Here is a 5854-nt window from a genome sequence, read left to right as displayed (position 1 = left end):
ACAAACTATTTAAAACAATGTATTTATTTATTAAGGTCGTTTTATAGAAAAAACTCAATTTTATGATCAGTTCAGGATGTTTTTCAAAGTTAATGCATTACAAGTTGAGTGACAACTTTCATACACAGGACAGGTTCATAAATGGTTCATAAATGTTTAAAACACCAAAAGCTCTGCTGAAGACATGTTTTTTATTTAATACAATTATTTCCATCGTATTAAACATTTTCTTTTTTTTCAACCTTTACCATAGAATTTACACCATGCAATATCCATGACTCCTTGCCCTCCCGCTCTAGTATTTATATCTTTATGAACAGCTTTCGATCGGCCACCGATCCATTAGGCACCGCATCTGCGTATAATTGCCGCCGATCGCCGCATAAATCAATTTTATCGGAGCGAGCGATCAGTTTTATGAAAAACGAATTCGAAAACGAATGAAAACACAACAATTTCCGTTTTAGTGCTGGAAATGTTTTCCCTTTTTCTGCTTTTCGCAGGGATTCCACGGGTAAAAGGGGAAATGCGTTGGCGGCAGACATTACAAAGGTTGCATTTATGAAACGTTTAAGTGGCATCAATGCAACTGTAAAATGTTTTCCTGCCTCCGCAGACACAGATACTTTCGTTGAGACGCGAAATGCAGGGCCCAGCCACCGCTCCTCCTCCAAATTTTATGACAGCCAGCGGGGCAGAGGCTAATATTTCATTGGGGGCTGATGGTGGTGGATCGGTGGTGTTGTTGCAGTGGCATATCAATTACTCCACAAACACATGGCAGGGGTCAATGGGTGAAGGGAGGTTGCTGCCACAGACCAACAAGTGCAGCTGATCACACTTTCGGCCTGGGTTTCCACTTTTCTGACAGCCGGAGCTTCTGGGGTTAACCGTGGGGTGAAGATTCAGATTCCGTTCCCTCGGGTTAAGTGTCAATCACGGGGATCGAAGATTAGCTTAAATGCACACACAGAAAAAAATTCCAAGAAAATTGGCATTTGATTCAGAAAGTGCTTGAGGCGTTAAACATGTACATATGTATTTAAGTATCAATCAAGTCATGCAAAATTAGAGTAAAGTTTTCACTCTGAATCAGCAGACGAGACCATTTGAAGAACTGGATCCTAAAAACTGCCTTAAGTTGGTTTTAGTCTGTCTAAAGTTAATTGATGAGAACGGCTGAACCGGTTTGTAATATAGATTATTGCATCAATTAATGAGACCGATTTGGCTGAATACTTGTACAGTTGTTCTTAACTGACGAAACCGTCGCAAATAACACAGGTACACAACCATTAGTACTTTTACATGATAATTTTCTGAACTTTTGACTAACAACCCAATCAAACTTACATATGTTGCATCAGCTAAGAGTTACACGGTTAAGAATACGAAATCCGATTTTTGACGACGTTCTTTATTATGAAGCCCATATGACTGGAATTATTTAAACTTTTACTGCTGACAAATTTTCTTAATACACCACCTCATAATAAAATAAAAGTCGCCGGCTTGGATCATTTTCCACGTTTTTGGAATATGCCACAAAGTTAAAATGTTTGATTTTATACATATTCTCCGCTCCTAAAATGCCTCAAAAAATATTTTTTTACTTTAATTTAACAATTTTAATTTATATTAGAACCTACAGTCTTCTGTGTGTTTTAATACGTTTTAAACAATAAAAGACTATACTCTAATGATATTTAGTTGGACTTCTTATAAAACTACTACGTCTTGTATTATAATTTCATGTTGAATTGAATTGAAAGTTTAATGTGTTTTATCAATGCAAAAATAAGCAGGAATAGACATTAAACATCTAAAGTCTACAGCTCTATACAATTTAATGAATTTAAAATACAAGTCGGAACACACAATTTTTAACAAGTTGTAGATTGTCCTGACTTTTTTAAATTTGATTAAAAATTGTAGTATTTAATACCCAAAAATTGTGATATTATTTCTATAAGAATTATAGCATTAAATGCTAAAAAAAATTCAATTTAATATCCTTATGAATACTGCTTAAGCCGAAATTAAATCACACAGAGGTATGTAGGTACCAAGAGAAATTCAAATTTTTTCCATTGAAGGAGTATTTTTATTGTGTAATGAAAGTTTTTCAGCAAAAACAAAATTAAGTATTTCCAGTCATATGGGCTACAGAAAAACCTCGTCAAGCTTTCAATTTTCGTATTCTTAGTTATACCGCGGAACCCTTAGCTGATAGAACATATGTTTGTAAGTGACTTTTATTCACGAGCACCCAATTATCAAGAAAAAGTACAATTGGTTCGTGGAAGTTTCATAAAATTCGATCTTGTTTGCCTGCTTAGTTTTAGCAAATAATTTAGTAAATTCGGAAATTGGGTTTGTAAATTAAAATCTAAATCTAGCTTTAAAATTTTAAGCAATGATATCATAAACAGATTCTTAAAAATATGCGGTAAAAGGTTTGATAAATGTGTTTGATAAATTTTGTTTAAAACTGAGGTACCAAAATCATAAAAACGTTTTTAAAATGTAGTCATTTCAAATCGGTATTTTTGATACACAAATTATTGAAGCAATTTTTAATTAGGTTCCCCTCAGACAGTTTTATCTATGGGGAGCAAGGAATGTTCGAATCATAGCGTTCCAAGGGAGTTGACCGTAGAGTGGCAAACAAAACGCCCTCGCAGGCGGAGGATAATGCATGTCAAGTGGCACTAAACATGACCTAATGGACCACACTGACCAGACACGCCCCCGTCACGAGGGCGGAATTTGAATCTGCGACTCATAAACAATTACAGTCTCGTCTTTCAATGTCGGCTGCAATGTTGCGGCGACGTGTGCCCCTCCGTCTAACGAATAGTCCGGAGTCGAGGATCCATAGCCTCGGTCTAGACCGAGGCAACTCTCAAGTGGAGAATTTGTCATTCCCATATATCACACAAAGGATCGGGGAGCTGCCGATAAGCCAGGATAGAGTTCGCCTGTAGCGCCGTTTAATTCATGTTCCGTCAGAGGATCAAAGGCATCTTGAGCCGCTGTCGCGTCTGTGTCCCTCTTCCCCCCTCAAGCCACCCCCCATTACTTTCCCCTTTCTCCCGACTTCATTACGGTTCCCGATTGCTTTCACTACTCTCATTTGCATTTCCTCAATGCGTCAGGCCGCCAAAGCAAGCGTAAGGTAAGCAAATTAAGATTTATTAACAACAATAAATAAACAATATGAAAAGTCTACAATAGTAACAGCACTATCGATAGTTTCCCATTTCCGCAACCTTTGAATTTTGCCGCCAGCTCAATTACGTAAAAATACCCCGTACTGTTACAGAAAACTTAGTTATACAAAACTAGTTGTAAGGTTTGCAAAAAAGCAGTGTTTTCTTAAGTCTATAAGGCAGGAACATTGGGAGGTTGATTAACTCACTTATATTTGTTTCACTTTCCATGGAAGTAATTGAATATCTGAAATTTTATACGCCTGCAGAGCTATATTAAAATTTCGGTAAAGGACACTTTATAATTCTATAAAGTACATGCGACAGATTTTTTCAAAACAAATATCACGAAAACGTTTAACATTTATTTATACTATTTGTTTAAAAGTATTTCTGGTTAAAATAACACACTCGACCGAGTTGCGAAAAACATTTTTTTGTTAATATATATATGACAGTAAAACTTAAAAAAAAAAAAACAAATCAACGACGTTTTTGAAGACGTCATTCAAGACAGATTTAGAGAGATTCCTTCCGATGAAAAAAGTTATAAGCAAAATCATTTGTCATTTAATAAGTTTGCTGTCGCCCTTTAGCTTTGCAGTATATTTTTTAGCTTAACCGCGATTAGTGGGCTTAGCAACTCGATTTGCCTTGGTTTTTATTTGCCTTCTAAATTTGCACAGAAAAATATTAAATGAAAATCTATAAGTAACACTATATGAATCGTACTTCTCTGACTATTTTAGCAACATTTTTTGAGAAGACAGATATCAGCTTAAGTAATGAATTATATTCCAGGGTATACCAAGGTCGACTCTTGCATTTGCGCATGCTTTCACTTCGCCTCAAACTCTTGCTGTCAGTGCTCCAGATCCAGATCTAGTTCTGTCAAGTGGATGGGAGAGTGACTCTGGCAGTTCCTCCATTAAAGCCTTTGACATTTTATCAAAATCCATCAGGCAGCTTTATACATTTCTATTTGATGTGTTGTGCGCATAAAATTGCGCTCTCGTTTTACATTTGCCCCAATCACGCGTCCATGTTCTGGGTGTCTCTGTTTTATATTCATCGGTTTATGGCTTTGTGTGGCTTTCAAGTGGAAAATTGTGACAATTATATTCAAATTAATTGAGTAATTGCATTCGGAATCCGAGCGGCGGCATTTTGGAGCATTTGATTTATGGCGTGTGGAAACTGGCACTCAAGAAACTGAATCCGAATAAGCCAATAATTCCACATCGTTGAAATCCCATTCAAATCGATCCATTGAGAGACGCACCAAGTTAATGAAATTCGAGTTTCTTCCGCCGGCAATCCAGCATCCTGAAACACTTAAGGCACCTGTAAACAATGTCAGGAGCTAAGTAAGTTTTGCGGTTGGGTCCATAAGATTTTGTATTTAATTTATCAGTTGACATAGATAGTTGGGCTTTTTCGCGACCGTTTGTTGTAAGGGAAAAGGGTTCATAACAAATTTAGAGGTTGATATGACAGAAAGTTATTGCTAAAGCCAATATAATGACGATAATAGAAATTAAATTGCACACTTTACGAAATATGAAAGTCATGAAGATCGCACTTTAACGTACTGATGTACTGATTATATATTGCCTGACCAAAATTATCAAACACTCGACGTAAAAGTACACTTTTGAACATTTTTCAGTAAAATAATAAAGAAATCTAGTAAAAACGTGTGAAGACTTTTTTGATCAATAAGCCCTCAGAGTCAATTATCATAACAAGTCGAAAATATATTTTAACTTGATTTCTTAATAATTTTTTTAAATATAGACAACAACTTTAAGGAACCAGAATTTCGCGATAGCGCAAATTCGCTTACCCTCGGGAAATGAAGTGATTTCTCTAAAAATAAATTCTTTGGTCAATTAACTACAAATTTCACCCGATAATTTCGCGAAGTTTTGCTTAAGTTTTGAGAAATATGGTTCTAAGTATGGACTTCATTTTAAGAAAGGGCAGTTTTAAATTTCGAACGAAGCCCAAAAGTATGCTGCAACCCTCATATCTTCTCTTACGAGAATAAAAATACATACACAAAACATATAATAATTTTAGTTATAATATTACAAAATTTTTTAAAATGCAACGTGTACCATAAAATACCCATTGAATGAAATTTTTTATCGTCGGATGTAGCTGTCGAATTGATTTTTTTCTTCTGTAGTCTTTTTCAATTATTTCTCCATAACGTATTCCACCACAATTTTTATTTATTTATTTTTAACTCATCAAGTTAATAATTTCTTAAAAATAAGAACAACATAAGATTAGAGATTAACTCAGCCAACAAACTTCAAACTAAGTATTCCTCCTGCAAAACAATCGAAGTTAAGGTGGCGCATTCTGTCGAATTGCATAGACAACACTAGAAGCTAAGTCTTGAAATAAACTTGCGCTGCGTAGGAAAACCTAGAATCTGCATGCCAAATCCATAGCTTTTGTAGCTTCTGAGATCTCGACGTTTCTGTCTGTTTCTACGCAAACTAGTCTTTTAGTTGAAACTTTCCCAAAAGTTGTCTTTCTATTGCAAGTAGTATATAAGTCGGAACGAGCTGGATCGGATAACCATATCATATAGCTCAGCTCCCAAAGAAACAAACAAAAAAATAAATGAA

This window comes from Drosophila gunungcola, chromosome 3R, assembly GCF_025200985.1.
Source record: "Drosophila gunungcola strain Sukarami chromosome 3R, Dgunungcola_SK_2, whole genome shotgun sequence".
Classification (NCBI taxonomy): Eukaryota; Metazoa; Arthropoda; class Insecta; order Diptera; family Drosophilidae; genus Drosophila; species Drosophila gunungcola.
This window is presented reverse-complemented; position numbering follows the sequence as displayed.